Source organism: Hyaena hyaena, unplaced genomic scaffold, assembly GCF_003009895.1.
Source record: "Hyaena hyaena isolate Hyena2069 unplaced genomic scaffold, ASM300989v1 scaffold_425, whole genome shotgun sequence".
NCBI classification, from domain to species: Eukaryota; Metazoa; Chordata; class Mammalia; order Carnivora; family Hyaenidae; genus Hyaena; species Hyaena hyaena.
In genome coordinates this window covers 1162582-1188666 of record NW_024081052.1, presented here as the reverse complement: position 1 = coordinate 1188666, position 26085 = coordinate 1162582, and the positions used below count along the sequence as shown (strand labels likewise).

Here is a 26085-nt window from a genome sequence, read left to right as displayed (position 1 = left end):
TTAAAATCTAGGCTGCTCAAAGAGCTTGATAAAATTTAGAAAGGTGTCCCACTTCATGGTTCATGCTCAAAAAATGTGGACTTGAAAGTTCACATGCTTGCTTTGAAATTGCTCATGTTACTCTGTCCTGTATTGGACTTTCCTCATTGTCACTTTTTTCATGTATTCTCCTTGTCATCGGTGGTACCTGGACAGTTAGGGCATGAATCCAGGGTTCTTGAGGTTGGAGTAGAAAGGAACAGTTACTTTATTAAGAATGCTCACCTCTTCAGCTGGCTGGAGAAGACAAGGCTCCAGTGCAGGCTCTGTGTCTTCTTGTTGCTTCATTAGGGTTCTGATCACAACTTGAATGCCCAATTACTGGTACTCTTCCTGCAGTGTGTAGTCAGCTGCCTGACCTATTGAGACCTGTCTCCCTCCCTCCCTCCCTCCCTTCCTTCCTTCCTTCCAAGAGGGTGAGAGCTTGGAGAGGGTGGCAGGTAGAAGGAGAGGAAAAGAATCCCAAGAAGGCTCCACCAGAGCCTGACACAGGTCCCGACTCCAGACCCTGAGATCCTCACCTGAGCCAAAATCAAGAGTTGAATGCTCAACCAGCTGAGCCACCCAGGTGCCCCTCCTGGCTATATTAACAATTAAATATTTTTTTCAAATGTGTATGTTTATTTTGAAAGAGAGAATGCAAATGGTTGGAGGGGCAGAGAGAGAGAGAGAGAGAATCCCAAGCAGGCTCCACACTGTCAGCACAGAGACCAATACAGGACTCAAACTCATGAACCGTGAGATCATGACCTGAGTTGAAGCCAGATGCTTAACTGACTGAGCCACCCAAGCATCCCATATTTCTAAAAGTATAGATGTAAAAACCGTACATTCACATTACAAACAAAATGAAGACTCTTCAGAAATATTTTTAATTATTTAGGGATGTTTTTTGGTAGAGGGTAATAACTTAAACAAGAAAATGTAATGTCACATGTAAAAAGAAATCCCAAGTTCAGGCAATTTTAGGGCTAGTTTATTGAGAGGCTCAACAATGTTATGAACTTGGGTGGTTTTATCTTTTCTCTCTACTGCTGTTAAAATATCTGCCTCTCCTCAGATTAGCTGTCTTCAACCAAGATGTCTTTAATGGTTTTAGGTGTCATATTTAGACATAGCACCACATACAACTAAAGAGCGATTTCTTACTTTTATGTATAACATTGAACAAACCTTTTCTGATGTCTCTCACTGAGCTTATGTCTTGACCTAAATTGTATTACTTGCCCATTCTGAAACAAATGACTAGCACCACCATGATTAGCTTAGAGCCTTGGACTGCTCAGTACAGGATCAATTGATGGCCCTAGCATTCCTTGAAGGAGATTGCTCTGTGGACAGGGCTGAATACCTGAATTGAGTTATTTTTGTAGGAAGCTGGAAGGCTATTACCAGCATGACAGCAGAGATGGCAACAACATGATAGTTGTCAGGATAAAGAAGACAGTAAAAAACATTCATAATCTACTCAGTGGAGATAATCATGATGTCTTTGTACAGACTTTTTTTCTGAATATATGATCACAAAAATATGTATTTCTTTTAACAAAATTTAGTTAAATTAAGTTTTGACCAAAATTGGATTATAATGTTTTTTTAGTAATATGACTTGGTAGCTAATGCCTTTCTGTTAGTGAATGTGTGTTTCATCGTTATTTTGATGTTGCCATATTTTATTAAGTACATGTGACATAATTTAATAAATTTTCTTTTCTTGAATATTTTAAATATTTAGAAAATGCTTCAGTGAACAATTTGTTAAAACATCTTTACACACATTCTGACTTTTCCTGGAGGGTAAGGCATAAGAATAAAATGGTTAGATTCTGGAATTGCAGTGTTCCCTCAGAAGGATTATATGTAGCTGACAGTGTGTGGCTGTACTTACTTTCTTTCCTAACCTATTCTACTAGATGTTGCTGATGTGCTTGCTAATCTGTGAGGCAATTATAGCTTAGTGATTAAAAGCATTAGTTTTGGGGTTTTACCCACCTGGGCGTATATCATAACTGTATTATTTACCAGTTGTATGACTTTGGGAAGTCATATAACTTAACTTCTGTGACCTGGTTTTATCTGTAATGTTGAAGGGGGTGGGGGAGTGTTCATACTTGATGAGTATTGACAGTTGGAAAGATTAATGGACATAATGTTTTTAATTTTTTATTCTAGGCTCTGGTACATAATAAAGTCAGAATATTTGAGATGTGCTTTTAAAATTTATTATAAAATAAAATATCTTAATTTTGAATTAATTATTTTTATTTTCTCATCCCCCATTCCCCCCACCCCCCCACCCCGCAACAAATCCCATAGCTGGGCTGAGAAAAGAGATACACTGAAACTTTTAATACCTGAAGATAAGGAACACTTGAGAAAGTTCGTGGATATGTACAAGGTGCTGAAGCATCTAAGTAAAGATTGGTCATTACTAGAGAGATTTGTCCTTCAGGACCCATCCATTGGTGAGCTGGGCTGTGTGTGTCTGGGTGTGTGTGTGTGCATGTGCATGCTTGGGTGTATGTGTGTGCACGTGCACACTTGGGTGTACACATGTTTATGTGAGCTTTCCCTCATATTTATGAATCTTTTTACGAGCATCTGAAGGTATTTAAGAATGTTTTCCTTGAGGGGCACCTGGGTGGCTTAGTCGGTTAAGCATCCGACTTTCGCTTAGGTCATGATCTCACATTTCGTGGGTTCCAGCCCCGCGTCAGGCTCTGTGCTGACTGCCAGCTCAGAGCCTGGAGCCTGTTTCAGAGTCTGTGACTCCCTCTCTCTCTGACCCTCCCCTGCTCACGCTGTCTCTCTCTCTCTCTTCTAGAAATAAATAAAACATTAAAAAAAATTTAAAAAGAAAAAGAATGTTTTCCTTGAAACTTTATTAGATCTCACAAATCAAACTATCAAGACCTGGAGAATTTTTTAGAGACTGGTGTTTGATGTATTTTCATTTCTTTAATGTTTATTGATCTCTTTAAGCTTCCTATTTCTTCTTCTACCAGCTCTTCTCATTTTATGTTTTCTAGTATCTAAAATTTATTGTCTTATACCTGTTCTTTTATTTATTCCTTTATGATATTAAATATCCTTAGTATTATTGGTTATTTTCATTCTTAATTCATTGCTGATTTATCTTTTATTTTTTTGGCCATTTTGGCTATTTTAAAATATATTCTTAAAGAATCAACTCTTGGTTTTATTCTTTCTCTATTCTTTATTTTATTGTGGCAAAATATACATGATGTAACATTTTTCTTTTTAACCATTTGTGAATGTATAACACAGTGCCATTAAATACACTCAAATACACTCACAAGATAATGGTGTACCCATTACCACTGTCTATTCCAAAACTTTTAAAATACCATCTTCATCATAAACTATATAACAAAAACAATAACTCTACCTTTTTCCACTAGTCCCTGGCAACTGCTATTCTGGTTTCTGTCTCTGAATTTGACTATTATAGGTAACTTAAGCGAAATCATGCAATATTTGACCTTTTGTGTCTGGCTTATTATATGTTTTCAAGGGTCATCCATGTTGTAGCATAAATTAAAATTTCCTTATTTTTTATGAATGAACAACATTCTATTGTGTATATACCACATTTTATTTATACATTCATCTGCTGATAGACACTTGGACTCTTTCTACCTTTTGGCTATTGTGAATAATGCTGCTGTTATTGGTCTGCAGATACCTGTTTGAATCTGTGCTTCCAGTTCCTTTGGACATTTACCTAGGAATTGTATTGCTGAGTCATATGTTAGTCCTATGTTTAACTTCTTGAGAAACTCTTTTCTACAGGGGCTGCACCACTTTACTTTTCTAGCTGCAGTGTAGGAGGGTTCTAGTTCCTATATATCCTCGCCACCTCTTTTTATCTTTCATTTTTGACTATAGCCATCCTAGTAAGTGTGAAGTAGTATTTCATTTTGGTTTTGATTTGCATTTCCCTAATGACTAATGATAGTGAGTACCTTTTCATGTGATTGTTGGCCATTTGTATGTCTTCTCTGGAGAGATGTTTTTCAAGTCTTTTGGTTATCTTTAATTACGTTGTTTGCTTTGTTGTTGTTGAGTGTCAGGAATTTTTATATTTTCTGAATATTAATTCCTTAGCAGATATATAGTTTTTAAATATTTTTTCCCAGTGAGTATTTTGTCTCCTCACCTTCTTGATAGTATCCTTGGATGCAAGAAAATCTTAATTTTAATGAAACTGGGGTGTTGTTGTTGTTGTCAGTCCTTTGGTTATATCCATGCAAATGTTGCCAAATCCAGTGTCATGATTATTTTCTCCAGTGTTTTCTACTGAGTTTTTACAGTTTTAGCTCTTAAATTCAGATCTTTGACTAAACTTAGGGATTAAACTTACTGGATTTGGAGTTAATTTTTGTATATAATGTAAGGTAAGCAATTAATTTCATTCTTTTTCATGGGATATCCACTTTTCCTAGCAGCATTCATTTTCTTCTTATTATTATTATAAATCTCTATAACCAATGTGGGGCTCAAATTCACAACCCCAAGATCAACAGTCTTATGTTCCACCAACTGAGCTGGCCAGATGCCCCAACAGCTTTCATTCTTAAGACTTTCCTTTCCTTGGCATGCTTGGGTCACTCAGTCAGTTAAGAATCTGGCTCTTGATCTCAGGGTTGTGAGTTCAAGCCCTGCATTGGGCTCTGTGTTGGGCTCTGTGCTGGGTGTGGAGCTTACTTAGGAGGGGAAAAAAAAACTTTTCCTGTTGAAAATCAGTTGACCATATATGTAAGGCTTTATCTCTGGGCTTTCTATACTATCCCATTGGTTTATGTGTGTGTCCTTACACCAGTTACATGTGTTTTTTTAAAAAAATTTTAGTTGTGGTGAAGTATATATAACATATTTATACATATAACAGAATTTACCATCCTTCCCATCCCTACCAGTTCAGTAATATTTATTAGATCAGGTTTATGTATCCAGTGTCCAGAAAGCTTTTTATCTTGCAGAAATGAAACACCATATCTCATTTCCCCCACCGTAGCCCTTGGAAATTATTCTTCTACCTCTGGTCTCTGTGAGTTTGATTACTCTGGGTAATTTATATATGTGTAATCTTGCAGTATTATTCTTTTTTGTGAGTGACTTATTTCACTTAGTTATCCTCAAGCTTCATTCATCTATGTTGTAACATGTTCAAAATTTACTTAATTTTAAGACTGAATAATAATGCTCCATTGGATATGTATACCATATTGTGTTTATCCATTCATCTGTCAGTGGACATTTGGATTGATTCTACCTTTGGTCTGTTGTGAATAACTCTGTTATAAATATGAGTGTACAATAAGTCTTTGAAACCCTGCCTTCAATTCTTCTGGGTAAATATGCCCAGAATTGGATTCGCTGGATCATTTGGTAATTCTGGTTTTAATTTTTGAGATCTGTTGTAATTTTCCCCTTTCTTATAAGTTATCAGTTTGTTGGTATACAATTGTCATAGAATTCTCTTATGCTCCTTTTTATGTCTGCAAGTTGGTAGTAATGTTCCCACAATCATTTCTGATTATGGTTATTTGCACCCTGTCTTTTATTTCCTTTGTCAGTATAACTACAGATTTGTCACTTCTGTTAATCTTTTCAAGGAACCAACTTTTGGTTCTGTTGATGTTCTCTTTTGTTTTTCTATTCTCTATTTTGTCTATTTATGATCTAACCTTTATTTCCTTCCTTCTGCTATCATTTGGTTTAGTTTGTTCTAATTCCTTAATTGTAAATCAAGTTGTAAATTCAAGATCTTTCTTTTCTCATTAAGCATTTACAACTGTAAAATTTTCTTTTACCACTGTTTTCATTACATCTTACAAGTTTTGTTTTATTGTGTGTTTATTTCTCTCTATTTTCTACTTTCTCTTCTGATATCTTCTTTTACCAGTTGATTGTTTAAAAGTGTGTTGTTAATTTCTCCATATTTGTTAATTTTCCATTTTGCCTTTTGTTACTGATTTCTAGCTCTATCCTTTTCTAGTCAGAGGAGATATTTTTTTATGATCTCTGTCCTTTAAAATCTATTGTTATTTATTTTGTGGCCTAACATATGATACTTGCTTGAAAAGAACATCCACTTGAGTATTTTATGGTTGGAAGAATTGTTCTGAACATGTCTCTTAGGTCTAGCTGGTTAATTTTGTTGTTCAAGTTCTCTATTTCTTTACTCATCTTCTTTGGTTGATCTGTCTAATATTAAAAAAGGGGTATTGAAGTCTCCAACTATTTTTGTAGAACTGTCCATTTTGCCCTTCTGTTTATCAGTTGTTGCTTTATATATTTTGAGGATCTGTTAGGAGTTGTGTAAATGTTTATAATGATATATTCTTGATCTATTAAACCTTTAATTGTTATATAATGTCCTTCTTAGTCTGCTTTAACTTATTTAGATTTAAAGTCTAGTTTTTTCTGCTTGCTCAAATTCTTTAAACCTCTCTAGTATTTTTTTTAATGTTTATTTACCTTTGAGAGAGAGAGAGAGAGAGAGAGAGAATGAGCTAGGGAGGGGCAGAGAGAGAGGGAAATACACACTCCAAAGCAGGCTTCAGGTTCTGAGCTGTCAGCACATGACCCAATGCAGAGCTTGAACTCATGGACCACAAGATCGTTACCTGAGCCAAAGTCAGATGCTCAACTGACTTGGCCACCCAGGGTCCCCAACCCCTCTAGTATATATTTTTTTAATTTTAGTTATTGTACTTTCAACTCCATAATTTTGGGGGGGGCTCATTTTTTTTTTAACATCTTGCTGTTTTTATTGCCATTTTCACTTTGTTCTTACATCATTTCCTGTCTTTTTTCATGTCTTCACTTAGCCCTTTGAGCATCTTTTTTTTTTTTTTTTTTTTTTTTTTTTTTTTTTTTTTTTTTTTTTTTTTTTTTTTTTTTTTTTTTTTTNAGAGAGAGAGACAGCGTGAGCAGGGGAGGGTGAGAGAGAGAGGGAGTCACAGACTGAAACAGGCTCCAGGCTCTGAGCTGGCAGTCAGCACAGAGCCCGACATAGGGCTCGAACCCACGAACCGCGAGATCATGACCTAAGCGAACGTCGGACGCTTTACCGACTAAGCCACCCAGGCGCCCCACCCTTTGAACATCTTAAAGAGAATTTTAAGTCTTTTTCTTATCTGGGTTTCCTTAAATACAGTATGTGTTGATTTATTTTGTTCTTTTGAATGGGATACACTTTAGTATTTCTTTGTATGCCTTTCTTTTCTTTATTAAAACTGGATATATCAATTTTATAATGTAATCCTGGAAACAAGATTCTCTCTTTATCTCAGGATTTGAAAATTTTGTTGTTGTTATTGTGAGGTGTCTCTGTGCTGGGGAGCAGCCTAAGATGATAGGGTTTTTTTTCAATTATTTCAAGCTTTTATTTAAATTCTACTTAGTTACCATATGTGGTAAAATTGGTTTCAAGTGTAGAATTTAGTGATTCATCACTTACAAACAACATCTGGTGCTCATCACACAAGTTCCCTCCTTAATACCCATCATCCATTTAGCCCATCTCCCTCCCACCTCCCTCCATTAACTCTCAGTTTGTTCTCTTTTGTTACAAATCTTTTATGGTTTGCTTCTCTTTCTCTCTTTTATTTTTCTCCCTTCCCCTATGTTCATCTGTTTTGTTTCTTAAATTCCACATATGAATGAAATCATACAGTATTTGTCTTTCTCTGAGTTATTTCGCTTAGCATAATATGTTCTAGCTCTATCCACATTGTTACAAATGGCATGATTTCATTATTTTTGATGGCTGAGTAATATTCTATTCTATTATATGTATATATATACACATACATACACATACAAACTGCTGCTTCTTCTTTATCCATTCATCAGTCAGTGGATGTTTGGGCTGTCTCCTTAGTTTGGCTATTATTGATAATGCTGCTATAAACATTGGGGTGTTTATGTGCCCCTTTGAACCAGTGTTTTTTTTATCTTTTGGGTAAATACCTAGTAGTGCAATTGGTGGGCCATAGGGTAGTTGTATTTTTAACTTTTTAAGGCACTTCCCTACTGTTTTCCAGAGTAGCTGCACCAATTTTGCATTTCTACCAACAGTGTAATAGTGTTCCCCTTTCTCTGCTTCCTCACCATCTGATTCCTGTGTTGTTAATTTTAGCCATTTTGACAGCTCTGAGGTATCATAGTTTTGATTTGTATTTCCCTGGTGATGAGTGATGTTGAGCATCTTTTCATATGTCTGTTAGCCATCTGCATGTCTTCTTTGTAAAAAATGTCTATTCATGTCTTCTGCCCATTTCTTATTTGGATTACTTATTTTTGGGTATTGAGTTTGATAACTTCTTTATAGATTTTGAGTACTAACTCTTTTTCAGATATGTCATTTGCAAATATCTTCTCCCATTCTATAGGTTGTACTTTAGTTCTGTTGATTCTTGCCTTCGCTGTGCAGCAGCTTTTTATCTTGACGAAGTCCTAGTATTTCATGTTTGCTTTTATTTCCCTTGCATCTGGCAATATATCTAGTAAGAAGTTGCTCTGGCTGAGGTCAGAGAGGTTGTTGCCTATGTTCTCTAGGATTTTGATGGCTTCTTGTCTCATATTTAAGCTTTCATCCACTTGGAACTTGTTTTTGTGTATGGTGTAAGAAAGTGGTACAATTTCATTCTTCTGCATGCCGCGATCCAGTTTTCCCAACATAATTGCTGAAGAGACTGTGTTTTTTTCCACTGCATATTCTACCTCCTTTGTCAAAGATTAGCTGGCCATTCCTTTGTGGGTCTTTTTCTGCATTTTCTATTCTGTTCCATTGATCTATGTGTCTGTTCTTCTGCCAGTCCCATACTGTTTTGAGGGTTATAGCATCGTAATACAGCTAGGAGAAGTCTGGAATTGTGATGCCTCCAGCTTTGGTTTTATTTTTCAGGATTGCTTTGGCTATTCGGGATATTTTCTGGTTCCATACAAATTTTAGGATTATTTCTTCTAGCTCTGTGAAAAATGCTGGTGGTATTTTGATGGGGATTGCATTAAATATGTACATTGCTTTGGGTAGTATAGACATTTTAACAATATTTGTTTTTCCAATCCATGAACATGGAATGTATTTCCATTTTTTATGTCCTCTTCAATTTCTTTCATAAGCTTTCTATAGTTTTCAGAATATAGATCTTTTACCTCTTTGATTAGTGTTATTCCTAGTATCTCATTGTTTTCGGTGCAATTGTAAATGGGATTGATTCCTTGATTTCTCTTTCTTTCTTTTTATTCAAGTATTTATTTTTGAGAGAGAAAGAGGGAGAGAGATTGTGAGAGTGGGGAGGGGCAGAAGGAGAGGGAGACAGAGAATCCCAAGCATGTGCTTTACCGTCTGCACGGAACCTGACTTGGGTTTGAATCCAAGAACCATGAAATCATAACATGAGCTGAAATGAGGAGTTGAATGCTTAAGTAACTGAGCCACCCAGACACCCCTTTGATTTCTCTTTCTGCTGCTTCATTATTGGTGTATAGAAATGCAACAGACTTCTGTACATTGCTTTTATATTCTGTGACTTTGCTGAATTTGTGTATCAGTTCTAGTAGTTTTTTGGTAGAGTCTTTTGGGTTTTATACATAGAGTGTCATGTCATCTGCAAGTAGTGAATGTTTGACTTATTTATTGCCAATGTGGATGCCTTTTATTTCATTTTGTCTCAGTGCTGAGGGTAGGACTTCCAGGATTATGTTAAATAACATTGATGAGAGTGGACATCCCTGTCTTGTCCTGACCTTAGAGGAAAACCCTCAGTTTTTTCCCATTGAGGGTGATATTAACTGTGAGTCTTTCATATATGGCCTTTATGATGTTGAGATATGTTCCCTCTATCTCTACTTGGTTGAGGGTTTTGTTTGTTTGTTTGTTTGTTTTATCAAGAATGGATGCTATATTTTGTCAAATGCTTTTTCTGCATCTATTGACAGGATCATAAGGTTCTTGTCCTTTCTTTTCTTAGTGTGATGTATCATGTTGATTGATGTGTGAATATTGAACCAGCCCTGGAGCCCAGGAATAAATCCCACTTGATCGTGTTGAATAATTCTTATAATGTACTGTTGAATTCAACTTGCTAATATCTGGTTTAGAATCTTTTCAGCCACGTTCATTAGTTATATTGGCCTATGATTCTCCTTTTTAGTGAGGTCTTTGTCTGATTTTGGAAATGAGGCAATGCTGGCTTTGTAGAAGGAGTTTGGAAGTTTTCCTTCTATCTGATTTTTTGAACAGTTTGAGAAGGATAGGTATTAATTCTTTAAATGTCTGGTAGAATTCCCCTGGGAGGTCATCTGGCCCTGGACTTTTGTTTGTTGGGAAATGTTTGATTATTGATTCATTTTCTTTTCTGGTTATGGGTCTGTTCAAATTTTCTATTTCTTTTTGTTTCAGTTTTGGTGGTACGTAAGTTTCTAGGAATTTGTTCATTTCTTCCAGATGTCCCAGTCTGTTGGTATATGATTTTTCATAGTATTCTCTTATAATTGTTTGTATTTTGTGGTGCTGGTTGTGATCTCTCCTCTTTCATTCATGATTTTATCTATTTGGGGTCTTTCTCTTTTCTTTTTGAGAAGTATGGCTAGAGGGTCATCAATGTTCTTTATTCTTTCAAAGAACCAGCTTTTAGTTTCATTTTGATTGTTTGTTTCTATATCATTTATATATGCTCTAATCTTTATTATTTCCCTTCTTCATCTGGTTTTAGGCTTTGTTGGCTGTTTCTTTTCTAGCTTTTTTAGGTGTAAGGTTAGGTTTTGTGTTTGAGATCTTTCTTTCTTCTTGAGGTAGGCTTTATACCAGGCTATATACTTTTCTCTTATAACCACCTTTACTGCATCCCAAAGGTTTTGGATTATTGTGTTTTCATTTTCATTTGCTTCCATGTATTCTTTTTTCTTCTTTAATTTCCTGATTAACCCATTCAATCTTTAATAGGATTTGCTTTAACTGCCAATGTATTTGTGTTGTTTTTAATTTTTTTCTTGTGCCTGACTTCAAGTTTCATAGAGTTGTGGTCTGAAAATATGCATGGTACAATCTCAGTATTTTTGGAATTGTTGAGGCCTGATTTATGATTTAGTATGTAATCTATTCTGGAACACTTGAAAATAATGTGTATTCTGCTGTTTTAGGATGAAATTTTCTGAATATATCCATTAAGTCCATCTGGTCCAGTGTGTCATTAGAAGCCATTGTTTCCTTTTTGATTTTCTCCTTAGATGATCTTCCATTGTGGTAGAGTGGGATGTTACAGTCCCCTACTATTATTATATTATTATCAATGAGCTTCCTTATGTTTGTTGTTAATTGATTTCTATGTTTGGGTGCCTTCAAGTTGGGGGCATAAATATTTACTGTTAATAGATTTTGTTGGATAGACCTCCTAATTATTAAATAATGCCCTGCACCATCTCTAGTTATAGTCTTTGTTTTAAAATCTAGTTTGTCTGATATAAGTATGACTACTCCAGCTTTATTTTGACAGCCCTATATATGGTTCTCCATCCACTCCCTTTCAACCTGGAGGTGTCTATAAGTCTAAAATGAATCTCTTGGGGCACCTGGGTGGCTCAGTTGGTTAAGCATCCGACTTCAGCTTAGGTCATGATCTCACGGTTCATGGGTTTGAGCCCCATGTCAGGCTCTGTGCTGACAGCTAGCTCAGAGCCTGGAGCCTGTTTCAGATTCTGTATCTCCCTCTCTCTCTGACCCTTCCCTGCTCATGCTGTCTCTCTCTCTCTCTCTCTCTCTCTCTCTCTCTCTCTCTCAGAAATAAAAAAACATTTAAAAAATTTTTTAAATGAATCTCTTATAGGAAGTGTATAGATGAGTCTTGGATGGATTTTTTAAATCCATTCCAATACCCTCTGTCATTTGATTGGAGTACTTAGTCCATTTACATTCAGAGTAATTATTGACAGATAAGCATTGAGTGCTCTTATATTACTTGTAAAGTCACTGTTTCTGGAGATTTTCTCTGTTCCTTTCTAGTCTTTTTTATTTTTATTTTTTCTTTTCTTCTTTTTCTTTATTTGTTTCCCACTGAACGGGTCCACTTTAACATTTTGTGCAGTGCTGGTTTAGTGGTCACAAACTCCTTTAGTTTTTGTCTGGGAAACTCTCTCTCTTTCTATTCTGAAGGACAGTTTTGCTAGATAAAGTATACTTGGATGCACATTTTTTCCATTCAACATGTTGAATATATCATGTCACTCACTTCTGTCCTACACAGCTTCTGTTGATAGATCTGCTGCTAACTTGATTTTTCTTCACTTGTAGGCTAGTGATTTCCTTTCCCTTTCTACTCTAAGTATTCTTTCCTTATCCATGTATTTTATATATTTTACTTTGATATGTCTTGGTGTTGGTGGGCTTTTCTGAATTTTATGGGAGTTGTCTGTGCTTCCTGGATTTGGATGACTGTTTCCTTCTCCAGATCAGGGAAGTTTTTAGCTATAATATGTTCAAATAAACATTCTTCCCTTTAATCCCTTTCTTCTTCTGAAACTCCTGTGATATGAATGTTATGCTTTATGGAGTTGCTGAGTTCCTTAAGTCTACATTTGTGATCTACTTTTCTTTCCTTTTTCTTTTCAGCTTCATTATTTTACATAATTTTGTTTTCTATATCATTGATTCATTCCTCTTATTCGTCTGTCCTTGTTGTCATTCCATGTAGTTGGTTTTGTTTCTCGGTTATAGCATTTTTAATTTCAGCCTGACTAGTTTCGATGTGTTTTTAATCTCTGCAGTAAAGGATTCTGTATGTTTTCTATGCTTTTCTCAAGCTGAGGTACTATTTTTATGACTGTTGTTTTAAATTCTGATTCAGGCATATTACTTCTATCGTTTTGATTAGGTTCCTGGCCATGACTTCTTCCTGTTCTTTTTTGGAGGTGAATTCCTTTATCTTGTCAGTTTCTGTACATCACTTTTTTTGTCGATGCTTTTCGGAAAGCATGTTTCCTGCTCCTGAGAGTAATGGCTATATTAAGAAGAAGTCTCATCCTGTCCACGGTCTGGCACTTCAGGAAGTATTTCAGAATGTGCATTCTGTTCTGCTTTGCCTGCTCTTTCCCTCAGGTTATTCCTCTGTGGAGTTTCTCCTTGCCTGCAATGGGGAGTGTTTGGACCTTGTCCACTGTGTGGCAAGTTTTAACTAGGTGTGTTTTGGTCTGCTGATTAAAGAGGCTAGATCCTATTTCCCCTAGAGCTGAAGCTTTGCAGAACACTATGAGTAGTAGACTTGGTGTGTGCAGGGGATGTGTGCTGATCTTCTAGGGGAGAGGCCTGCTGTGCTGGATCTCCAGCTGACTTGTCCTAGTAAAGATGCATCTGCAGGGCACAGGTGGACAGAACTTGGTGTAAGTGGCTTCTGCCTCAACTGAGGGAGCTGTGTTGCTCAGAGAAGTCTGTCTATGCTGATGGATGGGGGAAATGGTATCACCCTGGTCTCTCCTCCTGAAAGAGGGGAGTTTGTGCCCACTGCTGTTCAGGAAGCCCTCACAGAAGCCCTCTTCCCTCATAGAAGACCAATCTTTCCTCTTGCTTCCCAGGCTTCCATCAGGACCTTGCCTTTATACTGTGTCCCAGACATCTCTACCTGGTGGCACAGTGCTCTTGTGTTTTATCTCAGGTGCACAGTTGGGTTTCAAAATTCCAAATTTTAGGAACCCAGCATAGCACAGGCCCACACTGATCCTCTGTGGGAGGATCTCACCATACTGTGGCTTATGCCAGTTTGTCCCAGTTAAGCTGTTGCACAACTGTGTAGGAGTTTGGACTTTGTGGTAAAACACAGCCAAAAGCTGGCTCCCAGTTTACATGCCTTCAGCAGGTGCCTCTGCTGCTATGCTGGTTATTGGGCTGTTAAATGGTGCCCACTGTCTCTTGTCTCCTGAGGGGCAATGTGACATTTTCTAAATGCACCCCAAGAAGGGAAAACTGTCTCTCTCAGTGTGTTCCAGTGGATCCTAAAACTATGCTGCCTTTCCCCAGGCCTCTTCCCTTCTTCTCCATAGGAGCCCCACTAAGCCCACCTGGCCCAATCCCAGCAATGGTGGAAACTTTTAAAACTTTAGATTTTGAGCTCCACTTCTTTTAAAAACTTGTGATAATCAGCCCCTCTCTTTTTCCCAGTCATTGGCTTTGGGGAAATATTTTTCTTGTGTTATACCATACCCTGTACACTGCATCCTTTTCCCAGTCATTGGCTTTGGGGAAATATTTTTCTTGTGTTATACCCTGTACACTGCATTCTGTTTCTCTCTCTTTCTCCTCTCTCTATGTGCAGGGCTCCCTCCCCTCTGCAGGACCTGCAGATCTTTTCTCCACCAAATCAACTCTTTGTACTCCCTACTTTTTTTTTTTTTTTTTTTGCTTTTTAAGTTGGAATTTATTTATTTTTTTACAAATAGTTTATTGTCAAATTAGTTTCCACGTAACACCCAGTGCTCATCCCCACAAGTGCCCTCCTCCATGCCCATCCCCCTCCCCCCCACATCCATCAGTCCTCAGTTTTTGTCAGCATTCAAGAGTCTCTCATGGTTTGCCTCTCTCCCTTTCCCCCACCATTTCCCCCCTTCTTCTCCCCCTTGTTCCTCAGTTATGTACCCCCTACTTTCAACGATGTGGCTGTTTTTCCCTTCTTCATGTACAGTTTGTTTTCTCAGTCCTCAGATGATTTCTTGGGTGTTGAAAATGGTTTGATATTTACCTAGCTATGTTGAAGGGACAAGGCAAGCATAGGGTCCCACTACTCTTAAATCTTTGTAGCTTTTTAATGTTGTAAAAATACATATACGTCTTTAAATCTTCAGGACATTGTATAGCTTATGAGGATTGGAGCAATGCCAGCCAGCCTCTGGCAGCAACCAGAAATAGCAGTCTTCATCCAGAACTGAGAATCTTGTTATATGGAAGATAAGGTCTTTATTACCCACCCTGGCTTCAGCCATGCCAGAAATGTGGGTTGCCACAGGGATGGGTAGCTGAAACTTTGCCAAGGTCTGATATCAAATGATAATAACTGCACTTTACCAGCCAAGCTTTCCCCGGGAAGTTGCACACTTTCAACAGTCACTTCAGACAACTTCTGGCAGTGCAATTTTTGTTTGGGTAGAGAGAGATTTCTGGATTTTCCTATTCCAGCATCCTACTCCCTTTTACCTCAGGCTCTCTTGTTCATTTTTTCCCTCTTTCTTCTGTATACTGGGTAATCTTATTTGACCTGTCTTTAAGTTCAGTGATTCTATTTTTTTAATTTATCTATTTATTCTTGAGAGAGAGAGAGAGAGCGCGCACATTATTGGGGGCAGAGGGAGAGGGAGAGAACAGCAAGTAGGCTCCACACTGTCAGTTCAGAGTGCAACACAGAGCTCAAACTCAGAAACTGTGAGATCTTGACCTGAACTGATATCAGGAGTCAGATGCTTAAAGGATTAAGTCGAGAGAGGAGGCAAGATGGTGAAGAAGTAGGGAGCTTCGTACATTTCACTCACCCCTATGTCTCCAACGGAGAAGGCATGAAGCCATAGGAACCCTTACAGCATCCAGGAGTTTGGGAGGAAAAGGAGACAGAGTCCACTGAGAAAATCTTATAGCGTGAATACGAACTGGGGAAGATAAAAATGGGCCCGGACCAGAGATACAGAGTGAGGAAGGGAGCCCCCTTTGTGGGGAGCCGTTGTGGGTCGACGGGAAAAGAAAGACCGGCCGAAACTGCTCAAGAAACTGTTCCTATTCCTGGAGAAGAGACAAACCTCAGCTCGGGACACAGGGATCCGGTTTCCAGCTGTCCAGCTGACCTTGAGTGGGACGCACTGGTCCCAGGCGATGCCAGGAGAAACCGCTCCTCTGCTCGCCAGCTCGACCTGGAGAGGAAGCAGCGCCTGAAGCCGCTCTGCCACTCTTCTGGCTCAGCTTGATTCCCAGTGGGGAGGTGAGAGGCTTGAAACTGCTCGGAGGGACTCAGCCTGCCGGTTTATATTTTGGGCGGTATCAATGGAACATGGACTAAGATCTGGAAATGAGGCGTGGCTTGGGACATAGAGCATGGCCCACCTCAGATATGCCCGCAGCACAGGGAGATTGGACCCAAAAGAGTGAGTTGCAATGCTTGGTTTGAGAGGGGACTGGGGCACCGCCATTTTTTCCCCCACAACCACCAAGGTGGGACCTCGGGAAGTGGCCCACGGGATGCAGTGAGCCTAAGGCCCACGTACACCAAACCACGCCCATCCCTGCTGGAGAGCTGCCTTTTTTGGCACCAGAGCCCAGGGCAAGACCAACATGGATGCACTACCGTGATTAATAGATCAATTCTTTCTATTCAGATATATTTTCCCTTGTCCCATTCATATCCCTCCTCTCTGCTGGACTGGGTACTCTAGTGAATGGTTTGCTTAAGCAGTCACATTTAATCCATGCTCTAGATGCATATTCTACACCTCCACTACTACCTTTTTATCTCTCTCTCTCTGGAGTAATCAGACTATATTTTTTCTCTGAGTAACATTATCTTCGTTTCTTTCTCCTTGCCTCTTACCATATTCTCCTCTTTGTCTCTCTGAATTAAGCCTCTTAGTCTCTCTGCCTGGTCATTTCTCTTCCAATTTCTCTTCCTCCTCACCTTGTCATGTCTCTCTTTGTATATGCTCTTTAATCAGCACTGCATACACCCGGCTCTTTATTTGTAGCTTGGAATTCTGGTTTTATGCTTTTAGACTGTCTTTTGTCTTTTGGGTTTTTTCTTTTTTCTTTTCTTTTCCTCTTTTTTCTTTATATTTTTTCTTTTTCTTTTTATTATTTGTTTTTCCTCCTTCCCCCTCCCTTTTTTCTTTTTCTTTTTCCCTTTTGGTTTGCATGTTTGTTGGATTTGTCTGTGCATTTGTGTGCCTTTGTTCCCTGTGTGTTTGTCTGTCTTTTTTGTTTTCCAGGGCTACCTCAAGAAACAAGCCAAAGTACACATGGTGGAGAGTCCCAAATACCTCTATGAGTAGGGAAATAAAATAATTATAGTCTCAACAAGATATACCAAGAGATACCATTCAAAGAACACTTCCTGAACAGACAGGCCCTGGACAGTCAAAGAGCCTTCTTTAATACAGCAGTACTCTCAGGTGCAGAGTGCCTAACAAGCTTTTAAAACTAACAAGAGACAGAAAGCTAGCCAAAATGATGAAATAGAAGAACTCTCCTCCAAAGAAATTCCAGGAAGAAATGACAGCTAAAGAACTGCTCAAAACAGATATAAACAACATAACTGAACAAGAATTTAGAATAATAGTCATAAAATTAATCCCTGGGTTTGAAAAAGGCATAAAGACATCAGAGAAACTATTGCTAAAAAGACTATGGAGCTTAAAAATAGTTGTGATGAATTAAAAACTGCTATAAATGAAATGCATAATAAAATGAAGGCATCCAATGCATGGATTGAAAAGGCAGAGAGGAGAATAGGTGAATTAGAAGACACAATTATAGAAAAAGAGGAAGCTGAGAAAAAGAGAGATAAACTGATCCAGAAACATGACAGGAGAGTTCAAGAGAATGATACAATCAAATGAAACAATATCCGTATCATAGGAATTCCAGAAGAGGAAGGGAGAAGGAAAGGCGCTGAAGGAGACCTTGAACAAATTATAGCAGAGACCTTCCCCAATCTGGGGAAGGAAACAGACATTGAAATCCAAGAGGCACAGAGAACTCCCCTCAGACATAACTTGAATCGATCTTCTGCATGACATATCATGGTGAAACTGGCAAAATATAAGGACAAAGAGAATTCTGAAAGCATCTAGGGATAAAAGGGTGCTAACATACAAAAGGAAACCTATCTGAGTGGTGACAGACCTATCTACTGAAACTTGGCAGGCCAGAAGAGAATGGCAGGAAATCTTCAATGTGATGAACAGAAAAAATATGCAGCCAAGAATCCTCTATCCAGCAAGCTGTCATTCAGAATAGAAGGAGAGATAAAAGTCTTTCCAAATAAACAAAAATTGAAAGAATCTGTCACCACTAAACCAGCTCTACAAGAAATCCTGAGGGGGACTCTATGAGGGAAATGTTGCAAGGAATGCAAGGTACCAGAGACACCACCACAAGCATGAATCCTACAGACAACACAATGACTCTAAACCCATATTTTTCAATAATAACACTGAAAGTAAATTGACTAAATGCTCCAATCCAAAGAAACAGGGTAGAAGAATGGATTAAGAAAACCAAAATCCATCTATTTGCTGTGTCAAGAAACTCATTTTAGACCTGAGGACACCTTCAGATTGAAAGTAAGGGGATGGAGAAATATCTATCATGCTACTGGAAGTCAAAAGAAAGCTGGAGTAGCTATACTTATATCAGACAAGCTGGACTTTAAAGTAAAGACAGTAACAAGGGATGAAGAAGGACATTATATAATCATTACAGGGTCCATCCATCAGAAGAGCTAACAATTATGAATGTCTATGCACCAAATACCGGAGCACCTAAAACAATTAATCACAAACAAAAACAATCTTATGGATAAGAATGCGCTAATAGCTGAGGACTTTAATACTCCACTTAGCAATGGATAGATCCACTAGACAGAAAATCACTAAAGATACAATGGACTTGAATGACACATTGGACCAGATGGATATGACAGATATATTTAGAACTCTATATCCTGAGGCCATGGAATTCACTTTCTACTCAAGTGTGCGCGGCACATTCTTCAAGATAGATCACATAATGGGACATAAAGCAGCCCTCAATAAATATAAAAGAATTGAGATCAAACCATGCACACTTTCAGATCACAGTGCTATGAAACTTGAAATCAACCACAGGAAGAAGTCTGGAAAACCTCCAAAACCATGGAGGTTAAAGAACACCCTACTAAAGAATGAATGGGCCAATCAGGCAATTAGAGAAGAAATTTAAAAATATATGGAAACAAATGAAAATGAGAATACAACAATCAAAACTTTATGGGATGTGGCAAAGGCAGTCCTAGGAGGAAACTACATTGCACTCCAGGCCTGTTTCAAGAAATTAGAAAAAGCACAAATACAAAATCTAACAGCGCACCTATGGAACTAGAAGTAGAGCAACAAGAGCACCCCAAACCCAGTAAGAGAAGAGAAATAATAAAAATCAGGGCAGAAATAAACAATATTGAATCCAAAAAAAAACAGTTGAACAGATCAATGAAACCAAGAGTTGGTTTTATGAGAAAATACAAAATTGACAAACCTCTATACAGGGTTCTCAAAAAGAAAAGAGAGAGCACCCAAATAGACAAAATCATGAATGAAAGTGGACTTATTACAACCAACCCCTCAGAAATACAAGCAATTATCAGGGAATACTATGAAAAATTATATGCCAACAAACTGGACAATTTAGAAGAAATGGACAAATTCCTAAACACACACCCACTACCAAAATTCACACAGGAAGAGATAGAAAATCTGAACAGACCTATAACTAATGAAGAAATTGAATCAGTTATCAAAAATCTCCCAACAAAGAAGAGCCCTGGGCCAGATGGCTTTCCTGGGGAATTCTACCAGGCATTTAAAACAGAATTAATACCTGCTCTTCTCAAGCTATTCCAAAAAATAGAAATCGAAGGAACATTTCCAGACTCATTGCACAAAGCCAGCATCACTTTGATTCCCAAGATAGACAGAGACCCAGTGAAAAAAGGGAACTACAGGCCAATATCCTTGATGAATACGGATGCAAAAATCCTCAACAAGATACTTGCAAATCGAATCCAACAGCACATAAAAAGAATTTTCCACCATGATCAAGTGGGATTCATTCCTGGGTTAAGGGCTGGTTCAGTATTCGCGAATCAATGTGATACATCACATTAACAAAAGAAAAGATAAAAACCATATGATCCTGTCGATAGATGCAGAAAAAACATTTGACAAAATAGAGTATTCCTTCTTAATAAAAACCCTCAAGAAAGTCAGGATAGAAGGAACTTAAACACCATAAAAGCCATCTATGAGAAGCCCTCAGCTAACATCATCCTCAATGGGGAAAAACTGAGAGCTTTCCCTCTAAGGTCAGGAACACGACAGTGATGTCCACTCTCACCACGGTTGTTTAACATAGTGCTGGAAGTCCTAGCATCAGCCATCAGACAACAGAAGGAAATAAAAGGCATCAGAATTGGCAAAGATGAAGTCAAACTTTCACTTTTCGCAGACGACATGATACTCTACATAGAAAACCTGAGAGACTCCACCAGAAGCCTACTAGAACTGGTCCATGAATTCAGCAAAGTTGCAGGGTACAAAATCAACGTACAGAAATCGGTTGCATTTTTATACACCAACAATGAAGCAACAGAAAGAAATCAAGAAACTGATCCCATTCACAATTGCACAAAAAACCATAAAGTACCTAGGAATAAGCCTAACCAAAGATATAAGGGTTCTGTATGATGAAAACTATAGAAAACTTATGAAAGAAATTGAAGAAGACACAAAGAAATGGAAAAACATTTCATGGTCTTGGATAGGAAGAGCAAATATTGTTAAAATGTCACTACTGCCCAAAGCAATCTACACGTTTAATGCAATCCCAATCAAAATTGCAACAGCATTCTCAAAACTAGAACAAACTATCCTAAAATGTGTATGGAACCACAAAAGACCCCGAATAGCCTAAGTAATATTGAAGAAGAAACCCAAAATGGGAAGCATCACAATCCCAGATTTTAGCCTCTACTACAAAGCTGTAATCATCAAGACAGTATGGTATTGGCACAAAAAGAGATACATAGACCAATGGAATAGAATAGAGAACTCAGATTTGGACCCGCACATGTATGGCCAACTAATCTTTGACACAGTGGGAAAGAGTATCCAATGGAAAAAAGACAGCTTCTTTAACAGATGGTGCTGGGAGAATTGGATAGCAACATGCAGAAAAATGAAACTAGATCATTTTCTCACACCATACACAAAAATAAACTCAAAATGGATAACGGACCTGAATGTGAGACCGGAAACCATCAAAACCCTAGAGGAGAAAGCAGAAAACAACCTCCTTGACCTTAACTGCAGCAATTTCTTACTTGACACATCCCCAAAGGCAAGGGAATCAAGAGCAAAAATGAACTATTGGGACCTCATCAAGATTAAAAGCTTCTGCACGGCAAAGGAAACAATCAATAAAACTAATAGGCAACTGACAGAATGGGAAAAGATAGTTGCAAGTCACATATCAGATAACAGGCTAGTATCCAAAATCTATAAGGAACTCACCAAACTCCACACCCGAAAAACAAATAATCCAGTGAAGAAATGGGCTCAAGACATGAACAGACACTTCTCCAAAAAGGACATCCAGATGGCCAACAGACACATGAAACAATGCTCAGTGTCCCTCCTCATCAGGGAAATACAAATCAAAACCACACTGAGATACCATCTCACGCCAGTCAGAGTGGTTAAAATGAACAAATCAGGAGACTCTGATGCTGGCAAGGATGTGGAGAAACGGGCACCCTCCGACACTATTGGTGAGAATGTAAACGGGTGCAGCCCCTCTGGAAAACAGTGTGGAGGTTCCTCAAAAAATTAACAGTAGGACTCCCCTATGACCCAGCAATAGCACTGCTAGGAATTTACCCAAGGGATACAGGAGTGCTGATGCATAGGGGCACACTTACCCCAATGTTCATAGCAGCACTTTCAACAATAGCCAAGTCATGGAAAGAGCCTAAGTGTCCATCAACAGATGAATGGATCAAGAAGAGGTGGTTTATTTATACAATGGAATACTATACGGCAATGAGAAAGAATGAAATCTGGCCATTTGTAGCAATGTGGACGGAACTTGAAGGTGTTATGATGAATGAGATAAGTCAGGCAGGGAAGAACAGATACCGTATGTTTGCATGTATAGGAGGAACTTAACGGAGGACCATGGGGGAGAAGAAAGGGAAAAATTGTTGGGGAGAGGGAAGTAGGCAAACCATGAGAGACTCTTGAATGCTGAGAATAAACTGAGGGCTGATGGGGATGGGGAAGGGGAGTGATGGGCATGGAGGAGGGCACTTGTGGGGATGAGCACTGGGTGTTACATGGAAACCAACTTGACAATAAACTATTTAAGAAAAAAAGAAAAGGAGTCAGATGCTTAACTGACTGAGCCACTCAAGTGCCCCTCAGCTATTCTTTATTATGCAAGTTCAAATCTGGTGATGAGCCCCTCTAGTGAATTTTATATTCCAGTTCTTTTATTTTTCAACTCCAGAGTGCTATTGGTTCTTTTTTATACTTTTACTCTTTTTACTTATATTCTCTCTTTGGTGAGGTATTATTATTTTGTGCATGTGTATGTGTTCTTCTTAACATTTTAGACATGGTTGCCTATAATTCTTTGAAAATATTTACTATAATAGTTGATTTGAAGTCTTATTAACTGGGATGCCTGGGTGACTAGTAGGTTGAGCATCCAGCTTTGGCTCAGGTCAGAATCTCGTGGTTCGTGAGCTTGAACCCTGCATCAGGCTCCATGCTGAAAGCTCAGAGCCTGGAGCCTGCTTCAGATTCTGTGTCTCCCTCTCTCTCTGCATTCTCTCTCTCTCTCTCTGTCTCAAAAATAAATAAACATTTAAAAAAATCTTATTAACTAAGTCCAGTGTATGGGCTTCCAGACTGCTTTTCTCTGTGTAAGAAAGATATGTTCTTGTTTCTTTGCATTTTTTCTATTTTATGGTGAGAAAATTGGACATTTAAAATATTATAGTATGGGAACTCTGGAAATTAGATTGCCCCTCATCCCATTAACATGGTTTGTTGTTGTTTGTGCTGTTTTTATAGTGACTTTCACAGTGTTATTCTGTATTGTATATGTATTTTTTTCTTATGTGGCCATTTACATCCCTGCTTCTTTAGTTTGTAGGTCAGCTGATTATTGGACCAATATTTCGTTAGATATCTGGAACCAAAAGTCTCTCAGCCTTTGCTGAGGGACCTTGTGTGGGTGTCAGGGCATACCTTCAATATTCTGGCAGGCAGTTTACAATTCTGCCTTAACTTTCACATCTGACCTGTGCAGAGACTCAAGGACAGTGGGACGTGAGAAATTCGGGCCTACTTCTGTCTTTATTGGTAATATACACCGTACTGTACATGTCTGTGGCATTCTAGAGTTCTAAGTCTATGTTTGAATTCTTTAACACTCTCTGTGAACATCTTGAATTCCCCTGTTTTTCCTTTATGCTAATTGTTTTGATGGAAAAAGTGGACAATATGCAAGGGCAGATGGATAACATAAGCAGAGAGTTGGAAATTCTAATAAAGTTTTAAACAGAAATTATAGAACTAAAAATACTGTAACAGAAATGATAAAAGGTTTCAGTGGCCTCATCAATATATTAGGAATGGATGAAGAAAGAAGGAGTGAGCTTTAATTGAAACTTTAAGTGAAGGTATGTTAACAGAAATTTCCCTAACTGAAGAGAAAATTATTGCAAAAAACAGAACAGAATATGTAAGAGTTGTGGGGAAATTACAAAAGGTGTAACATATGTACAGTGAGAACAGCAGAAAGAGAAGAAAGAGAAAAATGAACAGAAAAAATATTTCAGGTAATTACGGCTTAGAATTTTCCAAAAGTAAGGTCAGATACCAAACCACAAATCCAGCAATCTCCAGGAACACCAAGCAGGAAAAATTCCAGAAATTCAACACTTAGGCATTTCACATTCAGACTGCACAGAATAAAAGACAAAAAAATCTCTTATTATGCCATAGGTAAAAAACCATCTTTCATATAGAGCTATAACGATTAAAATTACATCAGATTTCTGTTCAGAATTAAGAAGAGAGTGGTGTGAAATATTTAAAGTGTTGAAAGAAAAAAACAACCAACCTAGAATTCTGTATCCAGTGAAATTATTCTTAAATATTAAGGTGAAATAAAGACTTTATCAGACAAAAATTGAGGGAATTCTTGCTGGCAGACCTACCTTGCAAGGTATGTTAAAAGTTCTTTAGAAAGAAGGAAAATTATATATGTCAGAAATTTGGGTTTATATAAATAAAGGAAGAGTCTGAGAAATTAATGAAGGTGTAATAAAATCATTCCCCCCCCCAAAATAAAATCTTCTACGTTTCTTTCTTAGACCTGGTCTAATAGATAAGTTTGTTCAAAGTAATAATAACAACAGTATATATTAAGTGATTATAGTTTATGTATAAGTGAAATGAATGACAGAACTGTTATACGGGATGAGAGGAAAAAATTTGAAATATGCTATTATGAGGTATGTGCACCAGCCATGAAGCAGTAGATTATTACTTATAAGTGGACTTGAATTAGTTGCAAACTCTCAAGAAACCTCTGAAAGCTTTTTTTAAAGAAAATATGACATGTTAATAGGAGATTTAAAGAAAAAGGAATCATATAAAATGCCTTATTAAAACCAGTGAAGGAAGAAAAAGACTGGAAGACTAACAAAGAATAAGGGCAATGAATAGAATAACAAATATGGTATGTATTAATCTAACAATATTAAAAACCATTTTAAATGAGAATGATAGATTAAAAGAAACTATCAGAATGGATTAAAAAAATCCAACCACATATTGTCTGTGAGAAACGTTTTGTAAACACAAAGACACATATATAGGAGAAGTAACATGTTTGAGAAAGATATACCAAGCTAACACTAATCAAAAGGAAGCTGAAGGGGGCGCTGCTTAGCTTCTTCAGGAGAGCATGCAACTCTTGATGTTGACATGGGTTCAAGCCCCTATGTTGGGTATAGAGATTACTAAAATAAATAAAAACTTTAAATAAAAAAAGGAAGCTGAAGTCATTGTATTAATATCAGACAAAGCAGATTTCAGAGCAAAGAAAATGATAGAGAATGACATTATATAATAAGTTTATTCTTCAAGAAGACAGAACAAACCTGAATGTACGTGCTCCTAACAATATAGTATCAAAACTCATGAAACAAAAACTCACAGAACTTAAAGGAGAAATAGGAATATCTATTATTGTTGGAGACTTCAATATGTTTCACCATCAGTAATTCACAGAGAGAGCCAGCAGAGAATCAGTAATGATATAGTTGAACTGACAGCACCATCTGTCGGTTGAATCTAATTGGCATTTATAGAATATGTCATCCAACAAAGGTTACATATACATATTCTTCCCAAACTCACATGGAACATCCACCTTGATAGATCACATTTTCAGACATAAGACACATCTTAACAAATTTTAAAGAATATAAGTCATACGAAGTATGTTCCCAGACCACAGCAGAGTTAAGCTAGAAATCACCACTAGAAAGAAACTGGAAAATTCCAAATTATTTGTAGATTAAACAATACACCTTTGAATAACATATGGATCAAAGAAAAAGTCTTGAGAAATTTAGGAATTTTGATCTAATGAAAATGCAACATACCAAATTTGATGCAGCAAAAGCAGTGATTAGAGGGATGTTTATGTCACTGAGTACATATATATTAGAAGCGAAGAAATATCTAAAATCAAGAATCTAAGCTTCTGTCCTAGGAAACTAGAAAGAAAGAAGAGCAAATTAAGTCATAAGTTAGGAGAAAAAAATAATAAAAGAACAGACATCAATGAAATTGAAGAGGAAAACAATAGAGAAAGTCAACAAAACCACAAGCTGGTTATTTGGAAAGATGAATAAAATTTGATAAGCCTCTAGCCAAGCAATCAATAAAAAAGAAGATACAAATTACTAATATCAGAAATGAAAGAAGGGGCATCACTAGTGATCCCATGACATTAAAAGGGTAATGAAGGATTGGTTGCATTTCTATAGACCAATAAATAATGAAGCAGCAGAAAGAGAAATCAAGGAATCAATCGCATTTACAATTGCACCAAAAACCATAAGATACCTAGGAATAAACCTAACCAAAGACATAAAAGACCTATACTCTGAAAACTATAGAAAGCTTATGAAAGAAATAGATGAAGACACAAAAATA

General features: G+C 37.5%; 1 long non-coding RNA gene across 1 annotated transcript in view; it reads left to right on the top strand.

The window, feature by feature from the left end:
* LOC120245470 overlaps window positions 1-2498 on the top strand; it is a 45712-nt gene extending 43214 nt beyond the window's left edge. The window contains exon 3 of the long non-coding RNA XR_005531798.1: window positions 2356-2498. This is a non-coding gene — a long non-coding RNA (uncharacterized LOC120245470). The remainder of the gene's footprint in view (window positions 1-2355) is intronic.
* Window positions 2499-26085: the final 23587 nt, after the last annotated feature.